General features: G+C 44.5%; 1 protein-coding gene across 1 annotated transcript in view; it reads right to left on the bottom strand.

Moving 5' to 3' along the window:
- Positions 1 to 18540, bottom strand: part of tcn2 (transcobalamin II) — a 49005-nt gene extending 30465 nt beyond the window's left edge. Inside the window, exon 1 of the mRNA XM_055224465.1 lies at positions 18537 to 18540. The gene's annotated coding sequence lies outside the window, so the exon portion shown is untranslated. The remainder of the gene's footprint in view (positions 1 to 18536) is intronic.
- Positions 18541 to 19677: the final 1137 nt, after the last annotated feature.

The raw sequence follows: 19677 nt of genomic DNA, 5'->3' as shown, positions 1-19677 counted from the left end.
AACAGGAAAAATCAGACACAACAGGAAAAATCAGACAACATAAGAAATCGGCCAGGAGACCAGACGAGGAGGAGGAGAGCCGGGCGAGGAGGAGGAGAGCCAGGCAAGGAGGAGGTCCAACTGTCATCGGGGCATCTGAAAGAGATACACTCCACAGGGGGAGTGGGACAGGACAACATGTGAATAGCATTGCTGATGAGAAAATAGGGCAAAGTAGAGGATAGTGCTCAGGTTGCCATACTTCCCCCAGCTAGTTACTCCTACTGCAGCTTATCTTATCCCGGGTTTTAATAACCCTAACTCCCTCACTAAGTAACCTGGTCATACGCTATACCGAAGAGGAAGGTTTTAAGCCTGGTCTTAAATACAGAGACTGTGGGGGCCTGTTTAACATCAGCAGGGAGTTGATTCCATAGCACAGGAGCTTGGTAACTGAATGCTCTCCCTCCCACTGTACTTTTGGACACTCTAGGAACCACTAATAGTCCTGCATTCTGAGAGCGGAGTGCTCTGTTTGGCTGGTACGGGACAATAGCATCTTGCAGATAGGATGGGGCCATACCGTTTAGGGCTTTGTATGTCAGGAGGAGGACTTTGAATTTGATTCTAAGCTCGACAGGAAGCCAGTGCAGATATTTTAGTACAGGACTGATGTGGTCTCTTCTTTTAGTTCCTGTTAGGACTCTGGCCGCTGCATTTTGGACCAACTGGAGGCTCCTTATAGTACTTTTGGGGCAGGCGGCAAGCAGGGAATTACAGTAATCAAGTCTGGAAGTAACAAATGCATGGATGAGTTTTTCAGCATCGTTTTTAGGTAAAATATTTCTAATTTTAGTTATATTTCGCAGGTGAAAGTATGCGGTTTTACAAGCTAGGTTTATATGGGCTGTGAATGAGAGATTTTGATCAAATAGGACTCCAAGATTTTTTACAGTAGGGCTAGAAGCTATATTCACATTGTCGAGTGAGAATATCTGGTCTGACAGAGAATCTCTTTGACCTTTGGGACCAACGACAATGACCTCTGTTTTTTCAGGATTTAAGAGCAGGTAATTCAAGGTCATCCAGGTTTTGATGTCCTTCACACAGGCACTGAGTTTATCTATTTGATCAGTCTGATTTGGTTTCATTGATAAGTACAGCTGAGTGTCATCAGCGTAGCAGTGAAAATTAATGCCATGTTTTCTGATAATGTTACCCAATGGCAACATATACAGAGTAAATAGGATTGGACCAAGCACAGATCCTTGTGGAACACCACAGGCTACTTTAGAACAGGGAGAGGTGCTCTGGTTTATACTAACAAACTGGTACCTATCTGATAGGTAGGATTTAAACCATTTGAGGGCGGTCCCTCTGATTCCAATGTCACATTCTAACCTCTGCAGTAGAATGTTGTGATCAATGGTGTCAAACGCTGCACTGAGGTCCAGTAGGACCAGGACTGAAGCCAGCCCGTTATCAGCAGCTAGTAGTAAATCATTTGTTACTTTAAGCAGTGCAGTCTCTGTGCTGTGGTGAGCTCTGAATCCAGATTGAAATTTTTCAAATATATTATTGTCCTGCAGGTGGCGGCAGAGCTGTTTCACCACAACTCGTTCTAGAATTTTTGAGAGGAAGGGAAGATTAGAGATAGGTCTATAGTTGACTAATTTAGTCAAGTTACTTATTTGAAATCTCTACATCTGATTGTATTTCTTACAACAGGGGTGCCCAAACTCTTTTCACTGAGGGCCATATCCTGAAAAATATTAGACATGGAGTGCCACAGACCAGTGGTCAATACAGTGGATAATTCAGATGGGTGTATTTAACATACTTTAAATAAGGCTTGAAATATTAATATTAGGTCTGTATGACAATGTGATGTGATGTTATTTAAGTTATGTTGGTAGGGTTAATCAAATTTGCAGTAAAAAGTACTGATTATGATCGATTGGGCCAGTTCAACTGAAGGCCTGAGGGCCAATAAAAAAAAAAATTGGTCTGAGTGTCACGTTTGGACACCCCTGTCTTACAAAGATAACAAAAACCCATGATGACACATGATGAATACCAAACCCCCAAAAGTGTTGTTACAGCTCTAATTCATCGACCATCTTAGTCATAAACCTTGGCACCAGGTAACGATTATTTGATTATTTAATTAGCTGATTCCAGTAACTGATTAGTGGTGATTAATTGTTCAACTTGTTGCGACCCTAGTGACATGTCACACTTTCTACTCTATCAGTGGTTGACTCTGCACTCTGAAACTTCATTAAAAACCAAGCAAGACCATACGGACAATAATGGCTCAGTTTTGTGTTGCACTTTCAAACTTCTCAAAGCGCTACAGGAGGACATTTGTCATTACCTATTTCTTTAGCCACAACTGTCCTGGGGTAGACTGATGAAAGTGTAGCTGCCAATTTGTGCCAAATATACATTTATAGGCAATCTGGGTGAAGTGTCTTGCCAATGGACACTGCAGCCACTGGGCCACCACTGCCCTATGCCTCTGTAAAATACATGAAGAAAGACAGATGCCCATTCATGCTATGTTCACTTTCTGCTGCCTATAATTAGTTTCCCCTGCTATAGTTATGCTGCAATAACTTGAATAATTTGACAATCATTCACCATTCAACGCGTCCAGTTACATTATCTCCTCCAATCTACTGCTCTCATATGAACAAAATTGTTTGGACTCGGTTTGAACAAGGCTCATACTCCCATTGTCCTCCTGCCCGCTGTCTAGTGTAAAGGGTTCATGTGTCTACGCCTTGTAAACCCACCTGCTTCTGGCTTGCCAAAGTCTTGTGTTGAAATATGCCATGATTTTGTATGTTGAATGTTTTGTACATTCATACATGCTGTTGTTACTGCAGCCACTGGAGAATAAACTGAGCTTTGTTCAATCTGTGGAGGTTGCTGTTTTTAATTGATAAATTTCAACAACACAATTTATTTAATTAAAATAGATTTAAAAGTACAATGTTAACATTGAAGAATTACGCATGTAAATAAAGACAGTACAAATTTAGTGGATTTAAATTTAGTTAGTTTGGGCATATGATTTATTAACGTTTAGTTTTAACAAAATCATTGACATATTTTGGATATTAAATAACGTACATTTATCAAAAATTATTAATTACTAAGAATTACTAACTAAAACTAATTCCAAGCCTATATAAAGTAATTTTTTATACTAATCTATTTACTATTTCTCAAATAATATCACTTTATAATAAAGGTGCAATGTGTAACTTTTCTGGGGTAAGGTCAGGTGTGCCACGTACTTGTTACTGCTTATCTGGAACATTCCACATTATGGCAATGAACGTAGCCCTCATTTATTAAATTCCAGGTGTTTATGTTGGTCAAAAATAACTTGAAAAACATGCATTCTTACTGTGAGTGGGGCCGCCTTTCCACAGATCTGACTTATAACTTGGCCGGGTGGCAGCACCTGGTTGTCATGAAGATGGATGATAGATGCCATATCATGCAAATTTTTAAGCAAAGCAATAACATCTTCATGGAGATAAGCAGGTGGTGGACACTCATGCAAGTTACATAGTGAACCTTTAAATTAGGGGGCAGGCTGAATTTGTAATTTTACTAAAACACAGTTATTTTATCATTTTAATTTTATTTAGGAGTTTACAAAAATAAAATCGGTTTCAAATTTTACTTCTTTCTAATTTTACAAGTTGGAAATCATGATATCATACCAGGGAGGCCTGATTACACAGATTATTATTTGACAAATAAAAATATAAGAAAACACCTTTATTTTGTTGAAATCATGTTTAAAATATAAGAATTTCTTGTGTGAATTGTGTTGAGTCATTGTTTTATGCTCTCATAAACTGGAGTTGTGGTGTTGGGGTTGTGTCAGTGTCACCATGAACTGATCCTTATCACAGTAGATCATCTACTGTGAATGCTTTTAGCTTCCATAATTCATTTATGGTTATGGTTAATGTCTTACAGCCCTTCTGCATGGCCATAATTGCGCAACTCACTGATCAGGATGAAATCTGCACTTTAAAGAGGACTACACTAGGACTACACCAGGACTACACCAGTAGTAACAAAAGACTAAACTAAAATAATCTCAGAATCATCTCTGCGGTACTGATTCTAGGACCTCAGGCTTTGATGGGCCAGCAGAGCAGGCAAATGACTGATAGATTACATTCACATTTTAGAATTTGATATGATCTCAGATGGAGGGCAGGGGTCTATATACAGCTGAAATCAGAAGTTTACATATACTACATAAAAAGACACATACGCTTTTTTCACTGTCCTAATTACAATTAAGACTACAAAAAATATTTCTATTTGCTAAATGCCAGAATAATGAGGATTTTTTTTTTTTTTGCCAATTTTTCATTACTTTCTTCAAAGTCAGAAGCTTATGTACATCACCATTAAAATGCATTTAAACAATTTGGGAAAACCCAGATGATGATGTCATGTATTTGGAAGCTTATGATAGGTTGATTGACAACACATGAGTTCATTACAGACACACCTCTGGATGTATTTGAAGGCACACCTGAAACACTACTTCTTTGTGGAACATGGGAAAGTCAAAATAAATCAGCCAAAACATCAGGAAGAGAATTCTGCTTATCCGTGGCTGGGTCGTGGGGACTGCAATCTAAGCGGGAACTCCCAGACTTCCTACACCCCAGACACGTCCTCCAGCTCCTCCGGTGGGACCCAAGGCTTTCCCAGGCCAGCCGAGAGACATAGTCCCCCAGCGTGTCCTGGGTCTTTCCCAGGGCCTCGTCCCGGTGGGACATGCCCAGAGCACCTCCCTAAGGGAAGCATCCAGGAGGCATCCTGAATAGATGCCTGAGCCCCCTCAGCTTGCTCCTCTCAACTTGTAGGAGCAACGGCTCTACTCCGAGCTCCTCGTGTGTAACCGAGCTCCTCACCCTATCTCTAAGGGAGCACCCAGCCACCCTGCGGAGGAAACCCATTTCGGCTGCTTGTACCCGCGATCTCGTCCTTTCGGTCATTACCCAGAGCTCATGACTATAGGTGAGGGTAGGAACGTAGATTGACCGGTAAATCAAGAGGTTTGCCTTTCGACTCAGCTCCTTCTTTATCACAACGGACCAATACAGCGTCTGCATAACTCCAGACGCTGCACCGATTTGCCTGTCAACCTCGCGCTCCATCCTTCCCTCACTCGTGAACAAGACCCTGAGATACTTGAACTCCTCCACTTGAGGCAGAGACTCTCCACCCACCCGAAAAGGGCAAGCCACCTTTTTCCAGTCGAGAACCATGGCCTCGGATTTGGAGGAGCTGATTCTCACCCCAGCCACTTCACACTCAGCTGCAAACCACCCCAGTACCTGCTGCAGGTCCTGACTTGATGAAGCCATTAGGACAACATCATCTGCAAACAGTCCTAAATTTATAAACCAAAAGGTCTAAACTTACCTGACACAAGCGTGGTTAAAGTTTTGTAACAGCTTCCCCTCCTTCCTTTTCAGGGTCCCATGTGTGCGACATTAGGTTATATACTGCATATATATTCACTCTTCAAAGTCTACAACATTATATTTGGCAAACCATGTGATACGTGACATTTTACATAAAGTAACAGAGCAGAATAAGAAAACTGACTTTATGACTGATACAATGAGGCTTTATTGGCATTAGCTAAACATTTTTGCTGATTTTCAGTCTCTTTGGCGCGAAAAATCACAGCAAATGTACAACCCCATTGCGCGTGCTAACGGGCTAAACCAATGTGTAACAACTGGAAGGGGTGATCAGTTTTTCATTTTCAGACTTATTTAATGACCTGTGAACTGTGTGGATACTATAAACATTCTAATAAGTAAATAGGTTTTACCATAATTCACTATTTGTCATAAAGTGTTAATTCGAGAGCAGAAGTTTTTCCTTGGGAGGCTGCCATAGTAGGAGGAGCTTTAGAGGATGGGGCAGAGGGGCCGTGGCGCTGAGGCTGCCCACTATGCGACATTTTCTGCAGAAGCCTTTGGCTCTGTACCAAACTGAACAAGACAAAAACAGTTATTTTAAGGAGAAATATTGTGATCTTAGATCTTAGAGAGAGAGATATGTATATAGATAGATTGATAGATATAGATAGATAGATATAGAGTTATATAGTTATTTTTCATTCGTATTGTTTTATAATATAAGGGTTTGCCAGTTCTAATTATATCTCTTAATTTATTTTTATATGCCGTATATCTTTGCACAGCATCTTTAGTTTTTAGCTTGATAAACAATTTATAAAGATTTTGTTTTTTGTTTTTTTTACAAGCATTCAATATTCCTTTGTTAAGCCAAGGGCTTTTGATGGTTTGACGTTCTTGCAATATTCTTTTTACAGTGTTTATTATACAGAGATAGAAATATGTTCAAGAAGTTGCCATACACTTGGTCTACATTTGTTTCTGTAAAGACTGAGATCCAGTCCTGGTCTTTTAAACTATTGTCAAAAGCATTAATGCTCTCTTCACTTCTTATACATTTATAAGTCACCTTCTTGTTCTCTTAGATTTTTTTTTTATTCACAGTCATAGAGAGTAAAGACAGGCAAGTGATCAGTGATGTTACATATTAACAAGCAACTAGTTGATTGGTTTTCCATATTAGTAAAGATATTGTCAATTATTGTTGCACTGTGTGACGCTATTCTGCTTGGTTTGGTTATTGCTGAATAGAGGGACAAACTGTACATTGTATCAGAGAAATCATCTATTGCTTTCTGTCTAGTTGGATTCGGAAGGTCAATGTTGAAGTCACCACAGATAAATAATAGCTTATGATTAACAGTAGAAAACAATTTCCATTCAGCAAAAGCTTCACAGTTTGAGGCAGGTGAACAATACACACAACTTACAACAATATTTTTCTTCTTGTCTGTGTAAGCCCTCAGTTGTCCAGGTCTGATCCATAGCAAAAGACGAAGTTTAAATCTCAAATCGTAGGAGTGAAGACGTTTCGCTGCTCATTCAAGTCACTTCGTCAGTTTGGGTCATAAGGCAGTGGCCACCAGCAATCTGACCAGAAGTGAAGAAGCGGCTTGGATGAGCAGCGAAATGATTCCGTAATAGCAATGATACTGAAAGGGCGAATGAATTGTTGCAGATACTCTTTGATAGAATTGAAATGACTATACATGCTCTTACTATTAAAATGTATTATTGACAGTTTCCCCTCAGAATTTATGTTATTAGGCCCGAGCCCCTACAGGGCGTAGGGCTTATTGCTTCCGCATTGATGAGTGCATGGGCAAACTTTTTAAAATTTGTACCAAAATTACTACGTGATGCTGCTAAACCACACGCATATCACTGTTTAAGAAAATACAATTGGAGAACAAAATAAGTACAGAGCACTGGTCATGTTCCGCTTGCAGTGAAAACGGGGGTCGGCAATATGGCATATTGAAAATAAGCTTTTAAAGATTACTCAAGCATACACGATTCACTCCAAATGCAACTTCACACAACTATATTTCATCATTTAAAGCTCTGAAAAATTTGATTATGCAGAATAGGTCTGCTTTAAAGGAGATGTCTTATGTTTCTTTAATCTGTTATTGTGCTTTCCTCCTATAGGGGTACACTTGTATTTTGAGTTACAATAATGCTCATCCCCTCCCCCGAACCGCCACCTTAACGTGGTGGAGGGGTTTGAGCACCCGAATGATCCTGGGAGCTATGTTGTCGGGGGCTTCATGCCCCTGGTAGGGTCACCCATGGCAAACAGGTCCTGGGAGACGGGTCTGACTAAGAGCGGTTCAGAAGCCCTACATGGAAAGAAAAAGATCAAGGCCAGTTACGTCGCCCGGACTGGCGTTACCGGGGCCCCACCCTGGAGCCAGGCCTGGGGTGGGTGCTCGGCAGCAAGCGCCTGGTGGCCGGGCCTTTCCCCACGGGGCCCGGTCGGGCCCAGCCCGAAGGAACGACGTGGGGCCGTCCTCCCGTGGACCCACCACCTGCGGGAGGAGCCATGCGGGGCGGGTGCGTAGAGATCCGGGCGGCAGTCGAAGGCGGGGACCTCGACGACCGGATCTCCGGACATGGAGACTAGCTCTGGGGACGTGGAACGTCACCTCGCTGGGGGGGAAGGAGCCTGAGCTTGTGCGGGAGGTTGAGCGTTACCGGCTAGATATAGTCGTCCTCACCTCCACGCACAGCTCGGGCTCTGGAACCCAACTTCTTGAGAGGGGTTGGACTCTCCATTTCTCTGGCGTTGCCCGCGGGGAGTGGCGGCGAGCTGGTGTGGGCTTGCTCATTGCCCCACAGCTCAGCCACTGCGTGTTGGGGTTCACTCCGGTGAACGAGAGGGTCCCGTCCCTGCGCCTTCGGGTCGGGGACAGGTCTCTCACTGTTGTGTCGGCCTACGGGCCAAACAGCAGTGCAGAGTACCCGGCCTTCTTGGAGTCCTGGGAGGGGTACTAGACAGTGCACCAACCGGGGACTCCGTTGTTCTCCTGGGGGACTTCAACGCCCATGTGGGTAATGACAGTGACACTTGGAGGGGCGTGATTGGGAGGAACGGCCTCCCCGATCTGAACCCGAGCGGTGTTTTGTTATTGGACTTCTGTGCTAGTCACAGCTTGTCCATAACAAGCACCATGTTCGAGCACAAGGGTGTCCATCGGTGCACGTGGCACCAGGACACTCTAGGTCGGAGGTCGATGATCGACTTTGTTGTCGTGTCATCTGACCTCCGACCGCGTGTCTTGGACACTCGGGTGAAGAGAGGGGCTGAGCTGTCAACTGATCACCACCTGGTGGTGAGCTGGATCCGCTGGCGGAGGAGGAAGCCGGACAGACCTGGCAGGCCCAAGCACATTGTGAGGGTCTGCTGGGAACGTCTGGCGGAGCCCTCTGTCAGGGGGGTCTTCAACTCCCACCTCCGGGAGAGCTTCTCCCTGATCCCGGGGGAGGTTGGAGACATGGACTCCGAGTGGGCCATGTTCTCCACCTCTATTGTCGATGCGGCTGCTCATAGCTGTGGTCGTAAGGTCTGTGGTGCTTGTCGCGGCGGCAATCCCCGAACCCGGTGGTGGACACCGGAAGTAAGGGATGCCGTCAAGCTGAAGAAGGAGTCCTATCGAGCCTTGTTGGCTCATGGGACTCCTGAGGCAGCTGATGAGTACCGGTGGGCCAAGCGTGCCGCGGCTCGGGCAGTCACAGAGGCAAAAACTCGGGGTTGGGAGGAGTTCGGGGAGGCCATGGAGAAGGACTATCGGACGGCCTCAAAGAGATTCTGGCAAACCGTCCGACGCCTCAGGAGGGGGAAGCAGTGCTTCACCAACACTGTTTACAGTGCGGGTGGAGAGCTGCTGACCTCGACTGGGGATGTTGTCGGGTGGTGGAAGGAATACTTTGAGGATCTCCTCAATCCCACTGTCACGTCTTCCGAGGAGGAAGCAGAAACTGGGGACCCAGAGGCGGACTCGTCCATCACCCTGGCTGAAGTTACTGAGGTGGTTGGCAAGCTCCTCGGTGGCAAGGCTCCGGGGGTGGACGAGATCCGTCCTGAGTACGTCAAGTCTCTGGATGTTGTGGGGCTGTCTTGGCTGACACGTCTCTGCAACATCGCGTGGCGGTCGGGGACAGTACCTGTGGAATGGCAAGACCGGGGTGGTGGTCCCTCTGTATAAGAAGGGGGACCGGAGGGTGTGTTCCAATTACAGGGGAATCACACTCCTCAGCCTTCCCGGTAAGGTCTATTCCAGGGTACTGGAGAGGAGAATCCGACCGATAGTCGAACCTCGGATTCAGGAGGAGCAGTGTGGTTTTCGTCCTGGTCGTGGAACACTGGACCAGCTCTATACTCTTCATCGGGTCCTCGAGGACTCATGGGAGTATGCCCAACCAGTCCACATGTGTTTTGTGGATCTGGAGAAGGCATTCGACCGTGTCCCTCGTGGTGTCCTTTGGGGGGTGCTCTGGGAGTATGGGGGTCCGGGGCTCTTTGCTAAGGGCTGTCCGGTCCCTGTATGACCGGAGCAGGAGCTGTGTTCGCATTGCCGGCAGTAAGTCAGACCTGTTCACGGTGCATGTTGGACTCCACCAGGGCTGCCCTTTGTCACCGGTTCTGTTCATTATATTTATGGACAGAATTTCTAGGCGCAGCCAGGGGCCGGAGGGGGCCTGGTTTGGGAACCACAGGATTTCATCTCTGCTGTTTGCAGATGATGTTGTCCTGATGGCTTCTTCGAGCCAGGACCTGCAGCTGGCACTGGGGCGGTTTGCAGCCGAGTGTGAAGCGGCTGGGATGAGAATCAGCTCCTCCAAATCCGAGGCCATGGTTCTCGACCGGAAAAAGGTGGTTTGCTCTCTCCGGGTGGGTGGTGAGTCTCTGCCCCAAGTGGAGGAGTTCAAGTATCTCGGGGTCTTGTTCACGAGTGAGGGAAGGATGGAGCGGGAGATTGACAGGCGGATCGGTGCAGCGTCTGCAGTGATGCGGTCGCTGTATCGGTCCGTTGTGGTAAAGAAGGAGCTGAGCCGGAAGGCGAAGCTCTCGATTTACCGGTCAATCTACGTTCCTACCCTCACCTATGGTCATGAGCTCTGGGTAATGACCGAAAGGACAAGATCGCGGATACAAGCGGCTGAAATGGGCTTCCTCCGCAGAGTGGCCGGGCGCACCCTTAGGGATAGGGTGAGGAGCTCGGTCACACGGGAGGAGCTCGGAGTAGAGCCGCTGCTCCTACACGTTGAGAGGAACCAGCTGAGGTGGCTCGGGCATCTGCTCAGGATGCCTCCTGGACGCCTCCCTAGGGAGGTGTTCTGGGCATGTCCCACCGAGAGGAGGCCCCGGGGAAGACCCAGGACACGCTGGAGGGACTATGTCTCTCGGCTGGCCTGGGAAAGCCTTGGGGTCCCACCGGAGGAGCTGGAGGACGTGTCCGGGGTTAGGGAAGTCTGGGAGTCCCTGCTTAGACTGCTGCCCCCGCGACCCGGCCCCGGATAAGCGGAAGAAAATGGATGGATGGATGGATAATGCTCATGTATGCAGAACAAACCTAATCATATTCCTCTGTAACTACAGCAGAGATGGAAGAGCTCCATCTGCCGGTGCAATGCAGAGTGAGGCATACCAATGTGGCAAAGACAAAATGAAAGAAAATGAAGATTGAAGGATATTATTTTTAATTTTATAATCATTTATAATCTTTTATAATCTAATTATCTGATTATGAGTTATCTGATCTTCCCTCAGAGGCCACATGTACATGGCCAGTAAAGACAGACCAAATATGAAACATCTCAAACATGTGAAAAGAAGCTTGTTCAAACTGGCTTCTTGATGGCCCGTGGCCAGTACATATGGGCCTTTCAGCACCTTCAGTGATTCCGTCTGGTTGGTGGCAAGATTGCGGCAGAGCGAGATGCCTCCGTACACCCCAGAGCCCAGCAGGGTCTGCAACTGGTATACGGAGGAGGCCGACTGTATCAGGTCTCCACGCCTCACAGCTGAAGCAGACTGCTTGGTCTCTGGAAAAAACGAGGGTTCCAGGACTCAGAGTGTAATGTAGGAAAATGAATACCCAATGAGTAGTTTGGTGAGGAGGGTAGACTTTAAAAACACAGAGGAGACCTGACCAAAGAGAACCATCTGATGACATCATGCTGTGGGACCATGCTTTTTGAGCTTTGCAGAGGGAGACGAGCTAAATATACAGGATACAGGAACAAAACACAGCAAGTATGTTATGATGAAGAAACATTGTGACTTTATTAAAAACATAACTCAACATCCAAATATTGGACCTGTTATGGCTTTCTTTAGCATAAATCTTTATTTGTATTATTATGGATCATTTTGACCTAACCTTCATAATACCATCTGTTATGTATGTTATGTTGTTATGTCTTTTCTGTGTGTCTAGCGGCCTCCAACCACTTCGATTAGACTAAACTGGCAAGATTGTTTTGGTGGTATAAATACTCTGTATTGTTTACATTTGTCAGCTGAGGGCGAGACGACACTGCTAGGGACACAGCTCTTTGACAATTGTGCACAGTTGATTCAATAAACCAGACCTTTGATTCAAGACAACTTCTCTGTTGATTTTTATATCTTTAAGACTTTTTGACCATTAGAAATTCCACAACAATTTGGCGTTGTCGGCATGCCCTTTCGTCCGGTTCTTTTTCTGCAACAGTGATCCAGCGGCTGGCCACCCGGGGAGGGCACTCCCTTCCTGCCTCATCTCTACCTTTGAGTGAGAGGGCTGCATCGCTCTCGCTGGAAAACGCCGGCGCTAAGGCCTCGAACCTGATCTACTAGAAGTTGTGGTGAGTTGTCTTGTTTCAAGGGGGCTGGGGGAAACTAAGATACTGAAACACTAATACTAACACTTTAAATTGAAAACCTTGCCACTACTTGCTGTGCCCTGGTGTGACCTCCACTCTGGTATCTAGCTGTTACTGTGAGCGCGCTGGCTGGGATTGAAGGCTCACCGTATTGGTTCAATTCTGTCATTCTGAAGGTAGAAGACGTCAGACGACATTTATTCTAATAAATTTAGTCCTTGATGCACCTCGCATGAATGAAGACTTGTCAATAGGAGGGTGGAGCAAAGCCTACCATATTCCTAAATTGTTTAATATAATAAAATTAAAGATCAAATTAAAGCCACAAGTGGCATCGAACGGTCCTCATGGGCTGCACTTCGCCCTCAGCAAACCCGGTGTTCCCTAAGGGTGGCGCTAACGAGCCACTTGTCTGTTTCATTGCGGCTATGGACTGTACTTGTCATTAAACAAAGTCAAAAGACAATGGAAGCGCCGATGCACAAAATAATACCAATACCAATTATATTGGTATTTGAGGCATCGCCATGGCAACACCATGCAGAATACAAAGTTGACCCCCAGACATTTTTAATGGGGACGACCTGAAGAATCACTGTGCCAAATTTCACGTTCTTCATTGAAGGTAATAAGTTGTTATAAGACTTTGAAATGTACGAAAATTAGGAAATTTTCCCATTAGGATAACATGGGCTCTTTCACGTATCGCCATGGCAACCCAGTGAAAAATATGACATGGTTCCATGGTATGACATGAAGAGTCATTGTGCCAATTTCATATGATTTTATATTTTATATTTTATTTCATAAAACTAATATGTTTCTCATGAATAGGAAATGTTGGGATCACTCCCATTAAGATAACAGGAGCAATTTAGTGCATCGCTATGGCAACATGGTGCAAAACACGTCATGGGTCTAATTGACTTTATTAATTGGCATGACCCAATGGAATTTTGTGTCAAATTCCGTAACATTTGGGAAAACTAAAATTTCAACCCTCCATAAAAATGTATTTGTTATTCTGTAGGGGGTGCTATCCCGTCAATATTGTTTCATAGACCAAGAGTAGGATTAGGCAAGAAAGTTTTACAACTGATTTGAATTTGAGCTAACTCGAAGAATTGAGCTGATAGCTATGGTGTTCTAAGCTCTGTGTGCCAATGGGAAATTGCATTGAATTCTGCCTAAATTCATACGAGTGCCCTCCACACACCAACTTAGTTATGAGTGACTTTGCTGCTGGATTCTACTCATTTTTTTACTTGAGAGGCACCTACAACGTATGAAACCACTGTTCTGATCACTTATATCAGAGTACTGTGAAGTTGGTATAAAAGAGCTGATCAAGTCCTGAAAACTGCAAATGGAGTAATGAAAAATTAAAACGCCTATAACTTTAGTTTGCAAGGTGATAGAACCAACCCCACTCCTTATTCCCTACTCGACTTATATGATTGTATTGTGATAGTTGATATAAAAGACCCTTTTTACTGAAAATACGTTAAAGATAAAAAAAAAACTTAAAAAAAACTGACTAACTTTAGTTTGAAAGGTTATAGAACCAAACTTTAAAATGTTTGTTGTATAGGTCCTCATTCCCTATTAGCAAAGCAAGAAATGGGTAGCTATGTCCTGTAGTTTTTTCATATTTCACTTTTTAAGTTCTGTGTGCCAATGGGAAATTGCATTGAATTATGCCGAGAGTCATATGAGTGCCCTCAACACACGAACCTAGTTATGAGTGTCCTTGCTGCTGGATTCTACTAATTTTTATATGAGAAGCATCCTCAATATGTGGAAGCATTTTTTCGATAACTTATATGATAGTATTATGAACCTGATATAAAAGAGCTAATCAGCTCCTGAAAATGCGAATGGAGCAATAAAAAATGAAAACACCTATAACTTTAGTTTACAAGGTGATAGAACCAAACTTTAAAATGTATGTTGTACAGGCCCTCATTCCCTTTTAGCACAGCAAGAGTTGGGCTACTATGTCCTGTAGTTTTTTCACAATTTCACTTTTTGAGTTCTGTGTGCCTATGGGAAATTGCATTGAATTCTACCTGAAGTCATGTGAGTGCCTTCAACAGACCAATCTAGTTATGAGTGACTTTGCTGCTGGATTCTATTCATTTTTACTTCAGAAGCACCTCCAATGTGTGAAAGCACTGTGCTGATCTCTCATATGATAGTATTGTGAAGCTGAAATAAAAGAGCTTTTCATCTGCTGAAAATGCGATAGTGGCCATAAAAAATGAAAACCCCTATGACTTTAGTTTGCAAGGTTATAAAATCAAACTTAAAATGTATGTTTTACAAGTCCTGTAAGCATGTTCCTTTAATCCGATCAGAAGAATCACTGGAGACCAGAGAGAATCACTCGAGTTTTATTGTTCCCCTATACATCCAATCTAATACAAGTCAGGCGTGATACTGTCCCTAGTACGTGCACGGAGATCTCAGGGGCAGTCCCGTTTTGATCTGAGTGCCTAACCCTGAACGCCACATTTAAACATAAATCATGAATATTCAGTAGCTGGGTATGGACATCTTCTTCTTCCTTCTGGCACTCTTCTACCCTTCAGGCACCCCGCTGGTGCAGCGTTATCTGTAACAGCTTAATCTGAGGACATGCTACACAATCTATCTATTGTCACAGTACGTTCTTTTCTATGCGATAGGGCAAGAATGGAGTGTGTTTGTGCAGTGTTGCAAGTCCTAAACCTCCTTTTAGTTTAATCTTTAATATTATGAGCAATGAGGTTTACGTCCTTCATTCCCCCTTTTGATCTATTTTTATAGATCACCATTTCTATGTTTTCTTACTCTGTATATGTTGCCATTGGGTAACATTATCAGAAAACATGGCATTAATTTTCACTGCTATGCTGATGACACTCAGCTGTACTTATCAATGAAACCAAATCAGTCTGAATCAAATAGATAAACCTCAGTGCCTGTGTGAAGGACATCAAAACCTGGATGACCTTGAATTACCTGCTCTAAATCCTGAAAAAAACAGAGGTCATTGTCGTTGGTCCCAAAGGTCAAAGAGATTCTCTGTCAGACCAGATAATCTCACTCGACAATGTGAGTATTGCTTCTAGCCCTATGGTAAAAAATCTTGGAGTCCTATTTGATCAAAATCTCTCATTCACAGCCCATATAAACCTAGCTTGTAAAACCGCATACTTTCACCTGCGAAATATAACTAAAATTAGAAATATTTTACCTAAAACGATGCTGAAAAACTCATCCATGCATTTGTTACTTCCAGACTTGATTACTGTAATTCTCTGCTCGCCGCCTGCCCCAAAAGTACTATAAGGAGCCTCCAGTTGGTCCAAAATGCAGCGGCCAGAGTCCTAACAGGAACTAAAAGAAGAGACCACATCAGTCCTGTACTAAAATATCTGCACTGGCTTCCTGTCGAGCTTAGAATCAAATTCAAAGTCCTCCTCCTGACATACAAAGCCCTAAACGGTATGGCCCCATCCTATCTGCAAGATGCTATTGTCCCGTACCAGCCAAACAGAGCACTCTGCTCTCAGAATGCAGGACTATTAGTGGTTCCTAGAGTGTCCAAAAGTACAGTGGGAGGGAGAGCATTCAGTTACCAAGCTCCTGTGCTATGGAATCAACTCCCTGCTGATGTTAAACAGGCCCCCACAGTCTCTGTATTTAAGACCAGGCTTAAAACCTTCCTCTTTTGTATAGCGTATGACCAGGTTACATAGTGAGGGAGTTAGGGACATTAAAACCCAGGATAAGATAGGCTGCAGTAGGAGATAACTAGCTGAGGGAAGTATGGCAACCTGAGCACTATCCTCTGCTTTGTCCTATTTTCTCATCAGCAATGCTATTCACATGTTGTCCCCTGTCCCACTCCCCATGTGGAGTGTATCTCTTTCAGATGCCCCGATGACAGCTGGACCCTCTCCTCCTCCCCGCCTGGCCCTCCTCCTTGCCTGGCTCTCCTCCTCCTCGCCTGGCTCTCTTCCTCCTCGCCTGGCTCTCCTCCTCCTCGCCTGGCTCTCCTCCTCCTCGCCCGGCTCTCCTCCTCCTCGTCTGGTCTTCCTCCTCCTCACCTGGCCGATTTTTCTTGTTTTGTCTGATTTTTCCTGTTGTTTTGTTTTTGTGTGTTGGCGGCACGGTGGCTGAGTGGCAACACTCATGCCTCACAGCAAGAGGGTATGGTTGGATCCCCGGGTCGCCAGGCCTTTCTGTGTGGAGTTTTTCATGTTTCTCCCCATGTCTGGATGGGTTTCCTCCGGGTACTCCGGTTTCCCCCATCAACCAAAACATGAACGCCCTTCGAGACAACTGTTGTTGTGATTTTGGACGTTACAAAAATACATGAATTGAATTGAACTGAATTAAAGTTCATATGGTGGGGCCAATACCGGTAATGTGGGTTTTACCTCCTCCTGTTTAAGCATTGTATATTGACCTTTTAGCTGACCACCTACAGTGCATTGAATGACACGTTCAATTAAAGATCTAATCAATGGAACACAACAACAACCACCAAAGATAAATAAAGCAATCACCATTACTAATGTGGTAGCCATTGACATTGCTACTTGTTTCCAAGAGCCAAACATTTTTGGAGAACCACTCGTCTAGGGGATTGTTAACACCTGAGTGAGAATGCATCGTGTCCGAGAACATTTGGAGTCCTTTAAGAGTTCTGGTTACGGAGCCATCCGGAGCAGTATTATTAGGAATAAATGTACAACACTGTTCCCCGAACAAAGAACATACCCCTCCCCGTTCGGCTAATAACATATCTAGGGCCATTCTATTTTGAAAGGTAGTTCTGGATACCGGGTCTAATTGTTCAGCCATAGCTGTGCCTATGGATGTGGTCAGATTGGTTAAATGCAACAAGTTGTAATGGAAATAATTTATACGATCTACATTTTTGTTAGGAGTGATAGGAAATATAGCACTAATGAATGGGAGATTTTCAAACCCTGTAGCAAGTTGATCGACTAGTTTATATTCATCTGGAACACCACGTGATACACCTATAGCATCTACATATGTTGGGTTAGGGCCTAGAGCAGTGGTCGGCAACGTCCGGCCCGCGGGAAAATGTTGGCCCTTTGCCAATTTATTTTGGCCCGCCAGAGGATTTTGGACTTTCTTCCGGCATTGATTCTTTAATACTGTCATGATCCGCTCCGTCTGCTCCACGTTTTTTCCTCCTGTCCTGCTCGTTCCCTCCCTCACCTGCCGAGCTGGGCTGAGCTCCTGGCTCCTCCTGCGCGCACCTGCAGCTCATCAGCGCGATCACCACCACCTGCTGTGTATAAGAGGAGGCAGGACCAGACACTCAGGGCGAGATCATCTGCGTTTCTACACCCTGTTCAGTGCCGGTTCATCTTCGTTTCAGCCTCATCCCGTTCGGTGCCGGATCGTATGTGCGTCTCCACCCAGCTTGCTGGACCGTCTCAGCTCCAGCGCTCCCAGCTCAGCTCCGACCCTGCTTCCACCCTGCTTCCCAGCCCTGGTACTGTCTGTTTTATCTCTGCATTCCGCGACCCCGGACCCTGGTTAGCACTCTGCGTCCTGCCCTGGTGCTGCCCGCATCGTCATCTCCGCTGCGCTCCACGTTCCGCTCCTGGATCCTGGCCCGTGCCTCACCTCCTGCTCACCGCCGGATCAACCCTCGAACTGCATCATTTGTCATTTCTTTAATAAATACTGTAAATATTCCCCGAGTCTGCATCCTTTGGTCCGCTACACCCACCGTTACGACAAATACCAAGTTATGTGGGCACTGCTACGGGCATTCCACTGCCCATGATGTGCACGTAACACAACATTAAAAGCAAACAATGAACTGGTGTGTACATACACCTTCACCAGTCAAAATCGTGGCTAACTGTTTTTGGACATCTGGTGAGGCAAGTGTGCAGACTGCGCGCAGCTCAAGGAATGTGTACCCGTTACGCTATAGCCTTCTTGCACTTCTGTGGTTAGTTATTCAAAATTCCCTATTTTATTAAAATAAATCACTTAATCACAAAACTGTCAAAATACTCAGTTTGAAGATTTCTTTTAACCGGGGTGGGGACTTGCTTTTTGTCCGCATGTCAGGTTTTATTGTTCCCGACCTTTGCTCATGTTTGACACAACATAAATCCAGTTAGCCATGTCAATTTTAAACATTTTTCATTTACGTTGTGATTTTATCACGATCCTTGCTGCACTTGGCATCATCCAAGTCCTACAGCTCTCCCACAGTCGTGCGTAAAGGTGCAGGTCATTACGGCACCAAATGCGGAGTAAGGAAGCCGTTAGTGCGGTATTACGCACGACTAAAAGCCTGTCGTAGTTTAACCTTCGAGGCAGAGCTAAATCGCAGCGATGGTCACAAGAAGACAGCGTGAGAAAAGAATTTTGATGGAGAGATTTGACGATAAGCAATAATTACGCAGCTTCCTGGTTCAAGTAACCGTCTTAGAAAGATTTTATCCTTGTTTAAATCCGCACATTTTAACCACAAAAGTATTAGTTTCAATTAATATCATGAGACAAAGACCTGAATAAATGAGGTAAAACCTTAAAGTGAAAAGTTTTTCATAGCTCTACCTGATACTGTGCGCCTTTAGTATCCATATTACCATGTTCAACAAAGGCATAATTCTTACCAAAACCATAATAAAAGGAGCAAAAGCTTTTGCCCGAGGATTTTTTAATTGGCTGTTTTAGGTGAGTTAAAATGCATGTAATTCATATTTATGTATTTATAAATATATGTAAGCCAATACCTTTACCATCTGGCCCGCCACCTGTGGGCGCTGAAAAAAATTGGCCCGAAGCCAAGCGAAGTTGCCGACCCCTGGCCTAGAGCATGATTTAAATCAGACATAGTGTACAATTTTCAGGACAGCTACTGGAGACACTGGTGAAATTACCCACTTTGGGAGTGTAAAAGATTTGTTTTTGGTTAGATTTTCAGGGGAAGATAGGGCCTAATTGTTTACATGATGAGGCCTTGAGGAGAGCTCCAATGCACATGATGTGTTTTCATAAATGCCCGGGACCAACTGCAGCTGTGGCCTTGCATCAAGGCAGACCATACAGTCTTCTCTTATACCTAAGGCAACATTTTGTGCGGATTGGAGCTAAATGTTAGATTGTAATTTAGTGCCAGTAGCTGAATAAACAAATTCTGCTGACGTAAATTGTGATGGGTCCAGAACTTGAATGTATTTAGTATTTTGGTCTAATCTACCAACAGAAATATAGGGACTAGTCTTGTTAGTTCTGATTGGATCTTGACATATAATTGCGTCGGCGTAATAATCACGGGATGGTCCGGGCACATATA

The sequence above is a fragment of the Periophthalmus magnuspinnatus genome, chromosome 9 (genome assembly GCF_009829125.3).
Source record: "Periophthalmus magnuspinnatus isolate fPerMag1 chromosome 9, fPerMag1.2.pri, whole genome shotgun sequence".
Taxonomy (NCBI): domain Eukaryota; kingdom Metazoa; phylum Chordata; class Actinopteri; order Gobiiformes; family Gobiidae; genus Periophthalmus; species Periophthalmus magnuspinnatus.
The sequence above is the reverse complement of the archived record's forward strand: the minus strand, read 5'-3'. Positions and strand labels throughout refer to the sequence as shown.